The sequence below is a fragment of the Microcebus murinus genome, chromosome 25, assembly GCF_040939455.1.
Source record: "Microcebus murinus isolate Inina chromosome 25, M.murinus_Inina_mat1.0, whole genome shotgun sequence".
NCBI lineage: Eukaryota > Metazoa > Chordata > Mammalia > Primates > Cheirogaleidae > Microcebus > Microcebus murinus.
In genome coordinates, this window is record NC_134128.1 from 810,496 (window position 1) to 828,463 (window position 17,968).

At 46.5% G+C, this 17,968-nt stretch overlaps 1 long non-coding RNA gene across 1 annotated transcript; it reads left to right on the top strand.

Annotated features, from left to right (window-relative positions):
- Positions 1-2,649: 2,649 nt before the first annotated feature.
- LOC105881719 (uncharacterized) lies at positions 2,650-17,200 on the top strand. Its single transcript, XR_001158894.3, has 3 exons — positions 2,650-2,782; positions 16,082-16,206; positions 16,774-17,200. It is a non-coding gene; the product is annotated as an uncharacterized LOC105881719 (long non-coding RNA).
- Positions 17,201-17,968: the final 768 nt, after the last annotated feature.

Consider the following 17,968-nt stretch of genomic DNA (forward strand, 5'->3'; position numbering starts at 1 on the left):
CTCAAGCAATCCTCCCACTTCAGCCTCCCAAGTAACTGGGATTACAGTAATAACCTTAATTTAAAAAGTCTTAATCGACCTGGTTCTCTGTTAAGGTAGAAACACCTTGGATTTCCACAGGTTTATCACTAGAGGGCAACCTAATCATATCCACTTGACATGCCCAGTGCCCAATACTCGGAGTAGCCCTTGGCACACAGAGTACAATGGACATTGGAGACTCAGAAGAGGGAGGGTGGGAGAGCGGCGAGGGAAGAAAAACTACCTGTCGGGGCAATGTACACTCTTCAGGTGACAGGTGCACTAAAAACCCAGACATATCACTATCCAATTCAACCATGAAACCAAAAACCACTTGAACTCCTAAATCTGTCCTCCAGCAGCATCAGCGTCTTCAGGGTGCTTGTTAGAAAGGCTGACTCTGGGCCTCCCTGAGACCTGCACAGTCAGAATCTGCATTTCAGCGACATCCCCAGTGACGGGAGCTGGAGGCCCGCCGCCTGGGGCTCACAGAGCTCGCCTGCCTTCCTGCGAATGGTGGCTTGGCATTTCTCTTCAGTGCCAGGCCTCAATCATCATCTACTGCCTTTGTCTTCGCCACTCTGTTCCTCCACATTTTCCTGCTGCCCTTGGCCATTCTCACCTCTTACCCCACAGGGGGACCCTGCAGTGGAGAAGCAGGAGGAGAGCAGAGGCAACGCGAGCCCCGCCCGGCCGGCGCGAGCGCTCCCTCCACGAGGGCCCCAGAGCGCTGCTCCCGTGCTGCTGTGCTGCTGTGGGGTGCGATCAGTTCTGCTCTTGAATTACCAGAACAGAAATAGGTGACTGCTGCTTTTGAAAGTGTGTTTACCACTGAGGTCAATATATATATATATATATATGTATATATATATATATATATAATTTTGTTGTTGTTGTTGTTTTAATTTGAAGACAGCGTCTCACTATGTTGCCCAGGCTGGACTCGAACCTGGGCTCAAGCGATCCTCCCGCCACAGCCTCGTGTAGCTGGGACGTCTGGCGCGCGACACCACGCATGGCTGAGGTCACACATCTTTAAATAAAATTTAGCTCTTGAAATCAGTTTGTTCGGAGGGTCTAAGGCATAAACAGCGGCCGCGCCCTCACAGCTCGGCCCGAGAGGGAAGCAGGCAGGCAGGAGGCGACGCGGCCCGCGGCCCTGTCCGCCCGACCCGGCGGCGGCGGAGGGGCGCGGCTCCAGGCGGCTCCGCCGTGGCTCCCCGGAAGGCGCTGGCGGCGGGTTAGCTGCAAAGCGCGGCTGCCCCGGCGCCGTCCGGCCCTTGGCGCTGGCGGCACCCGGCGCTGCGCGCTCGCGGCGGCCTGGGCCGCCTTCGCAAAGGCGCGAGGGCTTCCGGGGCGGAAACCGCGTTTCCGGGCGGTGAGCGGGGCCATGTAGCTGGGCCCCGCTCCGCCCGCCCCTCGGCTGGGGTTCGGCCGCGCTCTTCAGCCGCGGGGCGCCTCCCAAGCTTGCCGGCGCGTCGGAGCCCGGCGGTAGGGATCGGTGGCCCCGCGCGGCAGGTCTGGGGGGACCTGAGAGTTTCGTTTTTTCTCCGTCCCCAGGTGACGCGAATGCTGGTTGGGAACACACTCTGAGGACCATTAAGAGTCTCTAAATAGGTCGCCTCCACTCGTGGGGGTTGACCATGCCTTCTCGGGAATGTGAAACAAGATGCCGTCAACGAGGCACCCCGCGGGGCCGCGCATCCCCGCCGCGCGCCGGCATTGTCGCCGCAGGCCCGCAGGACTGCTTCTTCACCCTTTTGAAGAAGCCCGTTCTGCGAAAGGAGGATAAAACTTGAAAAAGCTCTGTTCAGAAGCTGGGTGGGTTGGGGGGCAGTATATGAGTGACTGCTATGTATTTTAACTACCAGATTTTTTAATATTTGCCACTGTTAAATAGTCGGTTAGGGAAAGTTCTGATTAAGCTAACGTGGTGTTACCCTCGCAGCTTATTTCAGAACAAGTCTGATATCTCAGATTCCTCCTTCTTGGCTTCATACTCTGAGCTGTTACTGTGCGTTTTTCTGTATGGACCTGCTTATGTGCACAATACATCCACATCTTTTTGTTGTTGTTGTTTGTTTTTATAAGAAGAAGCAATCAAGAAAGATAATGTGAAAAAGAAAGGAACTTAGAGGTAGGGGAAAGAATGTCAGACACTTGAATAACTGCAGGAAAATGATAAATACTTTAAATAAACTTGAGAAAATTTTCTTGACATGCAAATGAGGTAGTTCTGATCTTTGAGATAGTGACTAGAAGTACCATCTGTTTCCGCGATGGTCGCCAACCGGGATGAAGTGTGGGATGTAAGTGGGATTCCGGAACGGCACTTCCAGTCCAGTGAGTCCATGACCCGCGGACCTGCCCCTGGAATAGCTTCTACTGTGGAAGTAGGACAGGTGATCTTCTGAGCCGTTGACTGAACTGGCAAAAACAACTGTTACAGATTGGAATTTCATCTTGTAAGTAGGAAATGAACGAAATAAAGACTCATCCTGAGAGGAGAAAAAAAAAAGCCCGTCCTACACTGTCTGCAGAATTCAGCGCGCGCTGAAATGCGACTCGCGTGGCCGAGCCCGCAGGGGCAGCTTCCGCCGGCCTGGCGCGGTCGCGTTTCCAGGGAGACGCCGGCCGCGTTTCCAGGGAGACGCCCGGAGGAGGCCGGCCTCCCGCCCTGGCAGGGCGCCACGGCGTTGCTGAGGGTGCCAGAGCAACCTGGCTTCAGCCGAAGAGCAGAACGAAATGCTTCAGGTTACCGGTAACCACTAGCACGACGTGCCGCCTCGGGTGGTCTTCCTGCCTTTCCCTACGCCTGTTAATTTCTCCCCACCGACTTACCTCAGGGTTCACAATTAGTTTTTTTTAAAGTAAGGTGTTGTGTTCTGTTAAAATGCAAATAATCTCAATAATGTCTTAGTCAGTTTGGGCTGCTATAACAGAATGCCTGTAAACTAGGTTTATAAACAGAAATTTATTTCTCAAAGTACAGCAGGCTGGGTGTCCAACATCAGGGTGCCAAGCAGGTTAGACTCCGGTGAGGGCCTCTTCCAGGTTGCAGGCCGCCGACCTCTCCTTGTATCCTCACATGGTGGAAAGAGGGGGGTAAAAGAACTTTTGGGGTCCTTTTTATAGGGTCACTAATGCCATTAATGAGGGTTCCACCCCCATGGCCGCATCACCTCTCAAAGGCCCCACCTCCTAATACCATACATTAAGCCATGACTGGGGATTCGCCCCTTACGGATCACAAACATTTGAATTAGGATGCTAGAGTAGCTAGTTTGGTGACAAGGTAGGGAAGAAAGATGAATTCAAAACATTGGCATCTGGGTTTCCATGAAAGGTTCAGTGCAACTTGTAGTCAGAATGAGAATAAAAAACATCTGGGAAAGGACAAGGCCAAAAGTCAGAGGATGACAAAGGACACTCACCCTAAATTATTGTCACAGATGTATCCCTCTATGTGCAATAAGACAGACCAGCAGAATGTTCAAACCTTCTCCTCTTCCCAGAAGAGAATCCTTTTTTATTCTATGAGAATCTAACCTTAATCTTATATGTGTTTTTAAGAATTATGGCATTCATAGTTACACTTGATGGTCTTCTGATGCCCAGTAGGAAGTCATCACTCAGGACTAGAGCAGGCCCTGTCATTGCCACCCCTGAGTAGATTTCATTTTAATGAACAGCATTTTTGCTGTTCCTCTGACACGCTTCCACTTCTCTGTCCAAGAAAGTTACTTGGGAGTGTTGTCCAGAATTTCCATTTTAATTATAATTTATTTTCTTGATTATAAAAATAATACATATTCATTGTGTTAAGAACTATAAAAATTGTAAGATTTTACCCTTCTTGCAAGCTAATAAGTCATCCTACCATGATTTCACGGATGTTGGCACAAGACACAAAACTCCTGGGTCAGAGACAAAGGACTTCATTAATCACAGCAGTAACAGGAGCCAAAACACAAGTTCCCTAGGCCTAAATTCCCACAGGGCAATGCAAAGTAGGCCAGGTAACACCTGTATATGGAGTGGGTTTGGTTACAGGAGAGGATCCCCAAGCTTAGGGAACCCTAAATCTTTTATGATGGGAAGTGAGTCTTCCTAACTGGCCTTTGTCCCGGAGGGAGACATTACCCTTATTATACTGGACAGTAAACAAACCTGTCCCTTGCTCCAAAGAGAGACACTATCTCTACTCTCCCAGGCTGTTCATTATACAAACATCCTTGAAAAGACAGTCCAGAGCAAAGACAGTCACTGCCTTTGCTCACAAAATGTATAGAAACACAAGAGACTCGTGGACATTCAACATGCCAGGGAAAATAAACACTGCTAACAAAAAAAAAATTGCAACCCCATTTCCTAGAGATAAACATTATAAACATTTTGATGTATAACCTTACAGACTTGTTCTATGCCATGCTGTTTATAGGCTTTTCCCCCTCTAAATATATATTGACTACTTTTCCATGTCATTAAATTATTCTTTTATAACATGATTTTCTTTAATATGAAGGGGAGGTGAGGAAGGGGGCTCAGTTCTCTCTCTCTCTCTCTCTCTCTCTCTCTCTCTCTCTCTCTCTCTTTTGAGACAGAGTTTTACTCTGTCGCCCCAGTAGAGTGCATTGGCATCATGATAGCTCACTGCAACATCCAACTCCTGGGCTCAAGCGGTCCTCCTTCCTCAGCCTCCAGAGTAGCTGGGACTACAGGCACACACCATGATGCCCAGCTAATTTTTCTATTTTTAGTAGAGACAGGATCTTGCTTAGGCTGGTCTTGACTCCTGAGCTCAAGCAGTCCTCCTGCTTTGGCCTCCCAGAGTGCTAGGATTACAGGAGTGAGCCACCGTGCCCAGCCTAACATGGTGTTTAATAGTTGCTTAAGAGTCCATTGCATGAATGTACCACAACTTATTTATTGGTCCTCTGATATTAGGTTCTCAGAGAAGAAGTAATATTTAAAGAGAGTTTAAATAAAACTTAGAATTTCAAATATGAAAATAAAATGTGACATTTTTAATATTTTCTTTATATTTCAAGTCAAAAAGTCCTTATTTTGGGGTAAGAAAGAAAATATGGCCTCTGCCTTAGGAAACCAAGATATTTGAGCAAGAGACTAGCTTTTTATCACACATTCCATCAAATATGACTAGTTTAAGGTATCGTAACAGGAAGGCAATTTATAACAGAAGGAAAAACACACCCAGAGCTGATCCCTGAGCCATTTAATTTCATGGGTAAGCCAAGGCCCCAAAACTGTACCAATGTCTTGGAGCTCATGAGGCTACTTAGGCAGAGCCTAAAACACACAGAGATAAGAATATATAATCCTAACTAGGGGTGAGGAACCTGCGGCCTTGGGGCCACATGTGCCTTTCTGGATCCTTGAGTGCCATCTTTTGACTGAATCTAAATTTTATAGAACAAATCCTTTTATTCTGTAAAAGGCTACTAAGCTGATCACATGCAGTCTAAGCTGTATAAGAAGCTGACCAGCAAAGTCCAGCTCCAGTGCGTCTGGAACATAAAGTTTAGAACTTTACAGAAAAGCTCAAAATACCATTAATTGTTAAGAACACATATTTAAAAATATTTTGAGATGTGTGTGGGTGTGAATGCATCCACCAAAACATTATAAAAAGCAATAATTCCTCCTGTAACTTGGCAAACTCTCACAGCTGAAAATAATCAATATGTTCAGAGTTTGAGGTCTCTGGCTAGGTCTTGTGCTGCAATGTTTTTTCATTGCCAAGCAGAGTTTCTCCAGTGCACTCTGCAGGCCTTTAGCTGCATGCAAAAACAGATTTCTGAGATCAGAATGTTTTTTATAGATTGGGTTAAACAGTTTTAAACAGATCCCCTTACTCCAGTACTTTTCCAAGCCTTTAATAAACTGATGTTGTTTGAGACATTCCAATATAGAATGCAGCTTTACTTAAACTTCCTAAAATATCCTAAATTTTACAAGTATGGAATGCTTCTTTCATGGAGCATATTGCAAGACCTGTGTTTGGCAGAACCTGAGCTCGAGAAGCACTGGCCTGGCACAATACAGGGCATGGGAACCTTGGGACCTTGAACATCTAACCATGTTCTTGACAAACCACCCTTCCCTATAAAGTCCAGTAAGGAAAATAACATGCCCTAGACAATGGTAGGTAACTGACATTGATTGGTATTGACATTTGACTTCAATCCAGACCTGGCAAAAGATAATGGACCTTGCAAAGAATGCCTTGTGTCTAGATTAGACAAGTCTAGAGCCAAGGAGTCAGGCAAGTCTTTGATCTTCCCACTCTGAAGATGAGACAATGTTGACCCAAAGAGGAGGAGAAAAGGGAAAAACAAGAAAGAAGATGCTTGCCCCACTGGAGGCTCTCCAAGGCATCAGCAGTTGCAGTGCTGAGCCCTTGGCCCTTCTCATCTTACCTGCCAAGGCAGTGCACAGGGACAGTGAGGAAGAATACTGGAGAGGAGAGGGTTGCACCTCACCTGCCTCCTGGATGAGGAGCATTTCAAAGGCTGGGCTTTCAGAAGGAAGCATCTCACCAATCCATCCATCCACTCGTTCTGCCATAAAGATGTGTGCTCCCACTGTGTGCCACCCAGTAGCCCCGGGGTGAGGGAAACAGATAAGGTCTCTGTGCTCAAGAAGTTTCTGGGGGTGATGAAAGCTGTCAAAAAGCAGAATTTCAAATTGAATTTCAAAGATCTAATTGGCATTTATTAGAGATTTATAAACTGGGCATCATCCAGTCTACAAATAGAAGTTCCAACAAGCTAACCAGAGTGAGTGAGTTTTATAGACAGAAAAAAGCAGAGGAAGCAGGAACAAGAAACGAATAGTAGATTAGTCATTTCAGGGTTACTTTCTTTCTGGGGATGTAAGTAAAATCTTGTTGGCTTAATGGGATTTGGCTATTGTCTCTCTCCTGATGTCTTAGAAGGGCAGATCTTACAAGTAAACAACTTAATGTTTTTGGTTTGGTGATGTAGCACTTTAGCATAAGTGACTCCATTTGGGGGATGCTGTCTTTTCTTTAACACAAGGTAGGGGAGACACAAACTAATCAAATCCACAAAAGGAGAAATAAAGCAGGAAAGGGGCCAGAGAAAGTTTGTTCACTGTATTCTCAAAGTCTGACAAATAGTAGGCGTTCAATAAATTTTGTTATATCAGACCAGGAAAAGGAGGGAGAAGGGATGGATAGGGAGAGATTAAATATAAAATGATATATAATTAAATGATATAAAATTAAATTACAAAATGTTAAATGATACAAAATTACAGCTGGTTAGGAGAAATGAGTTCTAGTGTTCTATGTCACTGTAGGATGACTGTAGTTACACTGAGAAGGAGGATTTTGAATGTTCCCAACACCAAGAAATGACAAATGTTTGAGATGATGGATATGCTAATTACTCTGATCTGATCACACTATATATAATATGTATCAAAACATCACCATTCCATGAATATGTACAATTATAATTTGTCAATGAAAAAATTAACAAATGCAAAAAAATGTATCAAGTCAATGAAGTACCCTCGTTAGAACCTTAAGGGGTAGATATTATTATTACATCTCCATTTTACAGATAAGAAAATTGAGATCCAAAAGGGATTAAGTAATTTACCCAAAATCACATAGCTAATGGATGGAATACAGATCTCTGAACCCTAATGTTCAAGCTGTAGAGCCCAAGATCAGAGCCCCCCTGCTATGTACTACATTTCCCTGTCCCTATGAAGTTTACAGTCAAACTCAAGTTTAAAATTTAGGTTCACTTTGATAGAAAATAATAATAATGGGCCCATCTTTATATTCTTAAAGAATAAAGATTTAAAGAGTGACTGTATACTCTGCGTCGGAGGAATGGAGTAGGGCAATATCCTTTAGAGATCTGGGTCACAACATTGGAGAAATGAATGTTATATGAGCAATAACCCCACAATTATTCAAATGTGGCCTTACCAAATATAATTGGTATTTTTAAATATAATAAAGAAAACCTAAGTCTTTCCCAATTCACTTGTTGATTTCAAACTCAATCCTCTAAACACAAACTCTTCACCTTCATGTTAAAGATGAGAGCATCAGCGTATAAGGATTATCACACCCCACTGCACACAACGAACAAAGCTGCTGTGGATTCACATATAACAAGATGCCATTTCTTCTACTGGGGTTCATTTCATATGTAAGTTTATTTTTTTGTTTTATTTTAGTTTTATGAGACAGAGTCTCACTTTGTTCCCCAGGCTAGAGTGCCATACCATCAGCCTAGCTCACAGCAACCTCCAACTCCTGGGCTCAAGCAATCCTCCTGCCTCAGCCTCCTGAGTAGCTGGGACTACAGGCATGAGCCACCATGCCCGGCTGATTTTTTCTATATATATTAGTTGGCCAATTAATTTCGTTCTAATTTTAGTAGAGACGGGATCTTGCTCTTGCTCGGGCTGGTTTGGAACTCCTGACCTCGAGCAATCCATCTGCCTTGGCCTCCCAGAGTGCTAGGATTACAGGTGTGAGCCACTGCGCCCGGCCCATATGTAAGTTTAGTCCTATCCTAAAGTGACATCTCATCTTCCCTTCATCCTTCCTTCTTAGGAAAAGTTATGTACCTCACCCTCTCCTCTACTCTGTCCTTGGACCTTCCCACTTATGCCCTTAGACCACTGTCCTCTGACATCCCATCACACATGCAAAGATTTCCAACCCAGTAAGCCAGACTCTGTGAGCTGTGAGGAACTTGCCGCACAAGTTCCCACACCGTGAATGCTGGCCCTAGTGCTGCCTCGCAGGCCACAGATGGACACGAAGGACTGAAATCAAAACAGGTGAAATGCTTGCAGAAACTGGTGTTGAGGAACAAGCAGCAGTATGGCAATTTAAAAAAGAGTGTTCTACTTTTTAAAAGGATTAGGGATTAGAAGCGCATGTGTCGCCTCTCAGTGTAGCAGTGCTGTGAGTGAAAGGGGACACTGGTCTGTGAAGGTGCTTGTGATTTAAAGCCAGTAAGCACCTGAAAAGGCTGCCCTTTCCCTCATGTGACTCCTACATCCATCAAAAGCAAAATTTAAATTAAATAGTCACCTAGGTCAAATTTTAAAAATTTATGGGCTGGGTGTGTTAGCTCACACCTGTAGTCCCAGGACTTTGGGAGGGTGAGGTAGCAGCATTGCTTGAGACCAAGAGTTGGAGACCAGCCTGGGCAACATAGCAAGACCCTGTCTCTACAAAAAATAGAAAAATTAGCTGGGAGCAGCAGTGGCATGTACCTGTAGTCCTAGGTACTCAAGAGACTTAGGCAGGAGGATCACTTGAACCCAGGAGTTTGAGGAGTTTGTTGCAGTGAGCTATGATCATGCCGCTGCACTCTAGCCTGGGCAAGAGAGCAAGAGCCTGTCTCAAAAAAACAAGCAAACAAGAACAAACACTTTCCTGATTCAGACACCAGTGAATTAGCTATAAATGTTGCAACCCCATAACATAGGCTTTCAGGAAAGTCTTTTTACCCTTTTGCCAAATAGAAATAAGCAGAATTTCATCCTCTAGGCATTTGGGGTACCTAGGGGATTTTTTTTCTGCCCAGAGAATTAGGAAATGGTGCCTGCCAGTTGGGGGTGACTCTCTGGGCCCTGGCTCTGTTCTCTTCTCCCCATTGTGCTTCTTTTCCAGCAGCACTAATTAATCCTTAATTTTTCTGTAGGCGATCATCAATAGTAGGTGTCCTGTGCAAAAAGGACAAGGTCCTCAGCTCAAGGAGGTATTTCGTCAAAATGCCATAAATGCGCTTTAAAGTGTTAATTGTCTCTCATAACATCCTGTAATTTGGTACTGTTGAATTAGCTCAATTTGCAAGTAACATGTTTTGTGACTTTTCAGGTTTTAGAGACTTGTATATTTTAGAGACACAAATCTCTAAGATATTTAGAGAGCGTGTGTCTCTTCAGAGAGTTTTATATTTTGAGAGATTGTGTATTTTGCCTCTGCTGCTGGATAGTTGCCGTGCTGAAAATGCAGCCCATTAAATGTTAAGTCAGTTACTAGAAGGAGGTCCAAGCTTCCTCCTCTGGGTTTGCAGAGACTGCCAAAGCTCCCGCTGCCTCCTGCAGTCTAAATCCTGGCTCTCCTTGAGGCAAAGAGCAGGGAGAGAAACAAGCAACCCTTGGAAGAACTAGTCCTACTGGGGTCATGAAAAGGACAGGCCAGTGAGAAGCCCCAGACACCAGCGATCCTTCGTAGGTAACTGGTGACAAGGGAGTGAGGGGACAGTGCTTTCCAAAGATGGTCACGACGATTTCTTTATCCCACACACCCCTCTGCAGTATGGCCTTGCTACACTCCCTCCTGAAGGGGCAGAGGGTGTTTTCCCTCCCCTGAAACCTGTGAACCTGTGAAACTCCCTTGAAACCTGAGAAACTGTGACTCCTTTGAACAACATAGCAGAAGTGATGCTCCTTCCAAGGTCGGGTCAGAAAAGGTGATGCAGCCTTCATGCCCGGAGTCCTGAGCTGCCTTAGAAGAAGAATAACTGCCCTGAGGCTCCGTGCTGTGAGGAAGCCCAAGCTACAGGCAGAGGCCATGTGTAGGCACTCCAGCTGGCAGTCTGTGTCTTCCTGTCTTCCCACCCAGGCACCTCCCATGGCAGTGATGGAGCCTTTGCATAATTCCAGCCCCCAGCTGAGGCCCTGGATACTGTGGAGTGGAGCAAACCATCCTGCTATGCATGTTTCATTTGAATTTCTGACCCACAGAATCCATGCATATAATCAGACCTACTGGGTTTGGAGGTAATTTGTTGCACAGCTGAAAGCAGGTATGAACCTAGAGTTAAGCTAGCTGGTGAGATTAGAAGGTAAATTTGTCAATATATGGAAGAAATTCTAAAACACACATATATACACATATAAGTATACATGTGTATATATATGCATATATGTGTGTGATATTTAGCAATTATTAAATTTTAGCAAGTAATTCCAGTTGGATAGTGGAAATATCAGAATGTGGATAGCATGAAAAGTTATCTCTTATCTGGTGGATTAGGGCATGGCCTTTGGGGAACCCAGACCTTAAATTGAGGCCTAATTCTGCCAGTTACCAGCTATGAACTTGAGCAAGCTACTTTATGCCTCTTTGCCTCTCTCCATGCCTTGTCTATAGAAGAAAAATAATACCACCAACTTGACAGGACAGCAGGGCAGAAGAGGAACAAGGAAATAGAGGATTTGAATGACACTATAGACCATTGGACCTATCAGACATATACAGAACACTCCAATCAACAATAGAAGAATACACATTTTTCTTAAGTGCATATGCATCGTTCTCTAGGATAGACCATATGTTAGGCCACAAAACAAGTTTTAATAATTTTAAAAGATTGAAATTGGCCGGGCGCGGTGGCTCACGCCTGTAATCCTAGCACTCTGGGAGGCTGAGGCGGGCGGGATTGCTCAAGGTCAGGAGTTTGAAACCAGCCTGAGCAAGAGTGAGACCCTATCTCTACTATAAATAAAAAGAAATTAATTGGCCAACTAATGTATATAGAAAAAAGTAGCCGGGCATGGTGGCGCATGCCTGTAGTCCCAGTTACTCGGGAGGCTGAGGCAGAAGGATTCCTTGAGCCCAGGAGTCTGAGGTTGCTGTGAGCTAGGCTGATGCCATGGCACTCACTCTAGCCTGGGCAACAAAGTGAGACTCTATCTCAAAAATAAATAAATAAAAAGATTGAAATCATACAAAGTATTTTTTGATCAAAGCAGATGGGAATCAATAGCAGAAGAAAAACCAGAGAAATCTACAAATATGTGGAAATCAAATAACATATTCATGAACAACCAATGGGTCAAAGAACAAATCACTATGGAAATGAGAAAATATATGAGACTAATAAAAATGAAGATACAACATGCCAAAATTCATGAAATGCAGTGAAAGCAGCACCAAGAGTAAAATTATTAACACAACATCAAAAAAGAAAGATCTCAAATCAACAACCTAACTTTACACCTTAAGGAACTAGAAAAAGAAGAACAAACTAAACCCAAAGCAAGCAAAAAAAAAAGATCAGAGCAGAGATAAACAAAATAGAGAATAAAAAATTAATAGAAAAAATTAACAAAGCCAAGAACTGGTTCTTTGAAAAGATCAACAACATCGACAAATCTATAGCTAAATTAATGAAGTAAAAAAATAAAAAAGACTCAATAACTAAAATCAGAAATGAAAGAGGGGAGGATTGAATCAAGATGGTGGACAAGAAACACTGCCAGACAGAGTGTCTTTGCAGAAAAGACAAATTCTAGCAGAAATAGAAGAAAGAAGCAAGAAGACGAGCCTACATTGGACGAGGGCCAGAAGGAGGGGTACCTGAGACCACGGGAGACTCCATAGGAGGAGGTCGTGGAGGAGAGCTGGAGGCTGGGACCGCCAGAGCAGCCTGGAGACCAGGGAGAAGGGTAGGGGATCTGCCGTTTCCCCTCCCCTGCATCTAGAACTGCTGGTGGGCTCCACAGCAGGTGGAGAGACCTGCGGACACCAGCCCAGAGACGGCCGCTGCCAGTGAGCAGTAAGCCAGTAGCGGACGCGGTACCAGGCTCCCAACTCCCTCAGGCACCTCCAAGTGCACAGACCCGAGCTGAGCGGCAGGCGCCATATTGCCTTCTTCTCCCCTCCACCGACCCTACCCGCGGCTGCCCAGAGAGACAATACAGCCACCAGCCAGAGGCACCTACAGGGAACGGGACCTTCCCTTTTGGGGCCCTACAGCTGACTAGGGGGAACTCAGACTGTGAGCTCCCTACCCGCCAGCCCTCCCAGGTGCTGCTGGCATGGTGATCCCAGGAGAACGGGGCAGACCCTGAGGCTGAGAGACATAGACCCAGCTTGGGCTCCCTGTGGGTGAATTGGGACTGGCACTCCTCTCCCTGGTGGGGATATAGTTGAAATCTGGGGCCCAGAGGTCAGACCTGTAGACCAGATCCCGTGCACCCAGGTCTTGCATTGCCTGGGACACAGAAGGGATATACTTGAACAGCCTACTGAGGTGTGTGTGCCTTCAGGGGCAGATCAGCATCCTAGAGGGCAACCCCCCTGCCGAAAGGAGGCCATGGGCCCAGCCCAGGTGGCTTTCCTGCGTAGGGAACCTCCCTGCCAGCATCACAGTCCAGGGAGGCCTGGTGGCGTGTGGTCTGGCCTGCTGGCAGAGCCCCAGGAGTAGCCGCGGAGTTGGGGAGGGTGGAAAGAAGCGAGGCCCGCTCCAGACTGCGGGTCTCAGACAGCCCCACCCCCACATGCAGATTTTCTGACTGAGCCAGGGCCATTCCAGCCCCGCCCTGACAGCTTTCCCTGGAAACAGATAACAGAACTTTGACCCCTGCTAACGACATTGGTGGTGCCAAAGGGCAGGCTTACCCAACCCAGCTCCGCCCAGACTCTCTCCTAGACCAGGCCTCACTGAGGGGGAGAAAAGGACACACCTGGAAGTCCCAGGGCCCTACACCCCACCTGAGGCACTAGAGTGCCTCCCTACAGGAACAAGAGCTGATAACAGGACACAGAAACAACAGCGTAGCCTGTTCCTCCCAGCAAGTGCCACCTACTGACAGGGAGGGCATCCTGCACACCCTTTTCGTGGCACCTACCGACTCATTATACAGGGAATGGTCAAATCTCACCCAGAGACACCACCTACCGGCTCAGAAACTAAACAAGGCGTGTCAATACTCAAACAAAAACCTAAAGGAAGGAAACAACAACTGATCGACATGGGAAGAAATCAGCAAAGGAACTCAGGAAATATGAAGAACTGAATAGAAAACATACCCCCCAAGAAGAGCACCGGCCCCCTAGAAACAGACACCAACCAAAATCAGGCATCCAAAATGACACAAGAGGAATTTCATATGTGGATCATAAAATCACTTCTTGCCTCAGTCACTTATTTTGATCATCACAAAATTAGGTACACTACTGAACTGACACGCACTCCTTACTTAACTGCTAAAGGCCGGCCTAGATTCATGATTTCCACAGGTGATGTGTTAAAGTCGCCCAGGCGAGGCAGGGTGTGGTGGCTCACACCTGTAATCCCAGTACTTTGGGAAGTGGAGGTGGGAGGATTGCTTGAGGCCAGAAGTTCAAGACCACCCTGGGCAACACAGCAAGATCCCATCTCTTAAAAAAAAATTTTTTTTTTTTGAGACAGAGTCTCACTCTGTTGCCCCAGTTAGAGTGCCGTGGTGTCAGCCTAGCTCACAGCAGTCTCAAACTACTGGGCTCAAGCAATCCTTCTGCCTCAGCTTCCTAAGTAGCTAGGACTACAGGCACGTGCCACCATGCCCAGCTGATTTTTTCTATATATTTTTAGTTGGCCAATTAATTTCTTTCTACTTATAGTAGAGACAGGGTCTCGCTCTTGCTCAGGCTGGTTTTGAACTCCTGACCTTGACCAATCCTGCCCGCCTCGGCCTCCCAGAGTGCTAGGATTACAGGCGTGAACCACTGTGCCTGGCCTAAAAAAAATTTTTTTTAAATTAGCAGAGGGTTGTGGTGCACACCTATGATACCAGCTACTCAGAAGCCTGAGGCAGGAGGATTGATTGAGCTCAGGAGTTGGAGGTTGCAGTGAGCTGTGATGGTACCACTGCACCCCAACCTGGGCAATGGAGAGAGTCACTATCTCTAAAATTAATTAATTAATTAATTAATCACCCAGGGGAATGTTTTAAAAACCTCCAGGTCAAGGCCATCAAAGCTGGAGAGACCTGCTGCAGGCTCTGCCCAGGAGGCACCAAAGGATTCTTAGTCAGTGAAGCTTCTATTCCGCGCACGCGCACTGCGCAGGGCCTTCTCTCAGAGTGTCAGCCGCCCCCACAGCACAACCTCAACAGACTGTTGCCCCCTCTGCCAGAGACAGCATGCCCTGCAAGCTCCGACTCAGCCCCACTACCTGGGTTTGAATCCCCACTTACTAGCGGTATGGCTTTGGTTGAGTCACTTAGCTTTTCTGTCCCTCAATTTCCTTGTCTCTAAAATGGGAATATTAAGAGTACTGATTTCATTGGGGTGTGATGAGGAGTAAATGAGAAAATATGTGAAAAACCTATACTAATGAGCGATATATAATAAGGCTATAAGTGCTAGCTATAATTATTAACAGGAACAAGGAACAGAGAGGATGGCAGGGGATCTGTGATCTTGTGTGGCTGTATAGTTTCTGTCCTTAAACTAGGATACTGCAAAAAGAGTCACTGATTTCCTCTTATTACAGTGAGTGCTTCATGGGTCAGAAAGCTTCAGGCCACTGTCCCCTCTTTCTCTGAGCCTGAGCAAGCTAGGTGTGGGGCTTTTCTCTGGATCACTGTCTCACTGAAAGTTGTTCCTTTTCTGGCCAACTCACATTTCCTGCTGATGTTCAAACTAAGTGTCATCTCTCAGACAGAACTGTACTTATTTTTCCTGAGAGGCTTGTTTTGGGAAAACACTTTCCCCTAAACTCACTATTACTACATGTGATACAGTTTACATGTCTGTCCCCTCCAAATCTCATGTTGAATCTAAACCTCAGTGTTGGAGGTGGGACCTGGTGGGAGGTGTTTGGGCCATGGGGGTGGATCCCCTGAGTGCCTTGGTGCCCTCCCCATGTTATTGGGCCACTTCTCACATTATTAGTTCTTGAGGGCTGGTTATTTAAAGGCACCTCCTCCTTCTCTTGCTCCACTCACCTGCCAGGTGACACGCCTACTTCCCCTTCCCCTTCTGCCTTGCCTGGAAGCTCCCTGAAGCCCTTACCAGAAGCAGATGCTGATGTGATGCTTCTTGTACAGTCTGCAGAACTGAGCCAAATAAACCCCTTCTTTTTATGAATTACCCAGCCGCATGTATTTCCTTGATAGCAGCACAAAATGAACTAACACAATAGCCTTCTTCCAAATCAGAAACAGAAATTGCATCACTGTCATCACCCAATGATATTAATATGTTCACTTTAGATGTACACATATTTGAAATGATCTAATCCATTTTTCTCATTTTCAGGTACAGATTGAAACCCCGGTGGCACCTGCCACGGTCTACAGCTTCACGCACTGCCCCGCAGCACAAAGGCGTCCGTGGGACACCAAGGCCTGTGATGGCACTTAGCTATCCCAGAGTCCTAATAGGTTTCTGCTGCATCTTGCTTATTTATTGATGTATTTGAAATCATTAGGAGTAAAATTATAAAGGACCTGTAAAATGGAAGCTTGGGAGCCAGGATCATAAATTTATCTGACTGAAATTTTACAGCATAAATTTAAGAAAGAAAGAAAAGATAGAAAGGAAAGGGAAGGGAAGGGAAGGGAAGGGAAGGGAAGGGAAGGGAAGGAAAGGAAAGGAAAGGAAAGGAAAGGAAAGGAAAGGAGGAAGGAAGGAAAAGAAAAGGAAACAAAGAAAGAAAGAAAAGGTGTTTAAGAAGGAGAATGAAGGAAAGGAGAGGAAAAAAACCTAGGAATTAATTTAACATTAGTAACTGAGAAAGCAAGTAATCTATTCCATAATCACCTTGACAAGAACATCATGAGATGTATGAGGTGGCATATTCCCTCTTAATAAATCATGTTAAATTAACCAAATTTGTTTAGACAAGACTACAAACTTGCTGCGTAGAATAATGCATTAGTCATCATATTTCTGCATATGGGGTGTAATGAGAAACTAATGCATTTCTCATCTTCATGTCTGGGTTTCAGCCAGGTTCCTCCACCCAGTCCCACACAGCGATTGTGCTCAGAATCCTAACAGCAACAGCCACTGGGCCGAGGTGGCGCCAGTGAGGAGGGCATGTCAGTTCTGGGCTGGCACCATAGCCGCGGTGCCTGGCCTCAGAGGCACGGCAGGAGAAGCGCGTCCTTCTGCGCCCTATGCACTCTAAGCTTCCCACGACATAAGGGTGCCAGGCAATGGCTTGGGCTCATCCTCCTGCAATCCCTCCCGGGCTGTTGTGAGTCTCCCCACATCAGCACATCCTAGTGAGGGTTGGCAGGGAGCAGTGCTCGAGCACCCGGACAGCGGCCATGCAGTGTGGACCTGGACGTGCTGTGCAGAAGCAGAGCCTGTGGGCTTCTGCCTCCCAAGCCTCACAGGTGAAAGACAAAGATAAATAAACAAATAAAACTCTCAAGACATACGCTTGTAGATTTCCATTTTCCAGAAACCATATAAGGGCAGATCCTAAGTTTTCCCAGAATCCTCCTCTTGAATTTCAAAGTACAAAAAAGTCTCCCCTCAATCCCCTGATTTTTTCTCCCAGAAATAAACTCTGGCCGCACTTGATAACCGGCCTGTTTTCGCCTCTCGCCTTCCCCGCAGGAGCATGTTTAGGGGTATGCAGCCCGCAGGTTCCCAAGGGGCCGAATCTGGACGAGGCTATGCGCTCTCTCCTGCCCCAGACACGTGCCAAAGAGCCTGGCCGGCCCTCACCCGCCACGCACCAGGCCGCCCAAGGTCCCCGTGGACAAGTCCCCTGCAGCAGAGCCTCTGTGACAGGCTTTTCCGCAGGGCTACCCACAGGAGCAAGCCCCGCCCCATGAGTAGGAGTGAGGGTGATGGACGGACACACCCCTTTCCGAGGCACATCCCACAAAGACTCAAGTCCCCAGCGGGACTGCTCCCTCACTGCCCACAGCACTGACTCGCTCAGTCACAAGCTGGGACCCACCAATGGCACCCAAGTCCTTGCCTCAGGCTCTGTTCTGGGGGAACTCAGACTAATGAATATCCTCTACTCCTCCTTAAAAACTCTTTACTCTTCACCCTTGTTCTTCCTCAAACTGCCTTTCGGAGGGGCAGTTGCAGGCCTAGGCTAAGCCCAGCCTGTCCTCCAGGACTGGGGGAAGCTCCGTGCTCCCTTTCCTGCAGCTCCCTCCCCCGGCGTGAGGCATGCAG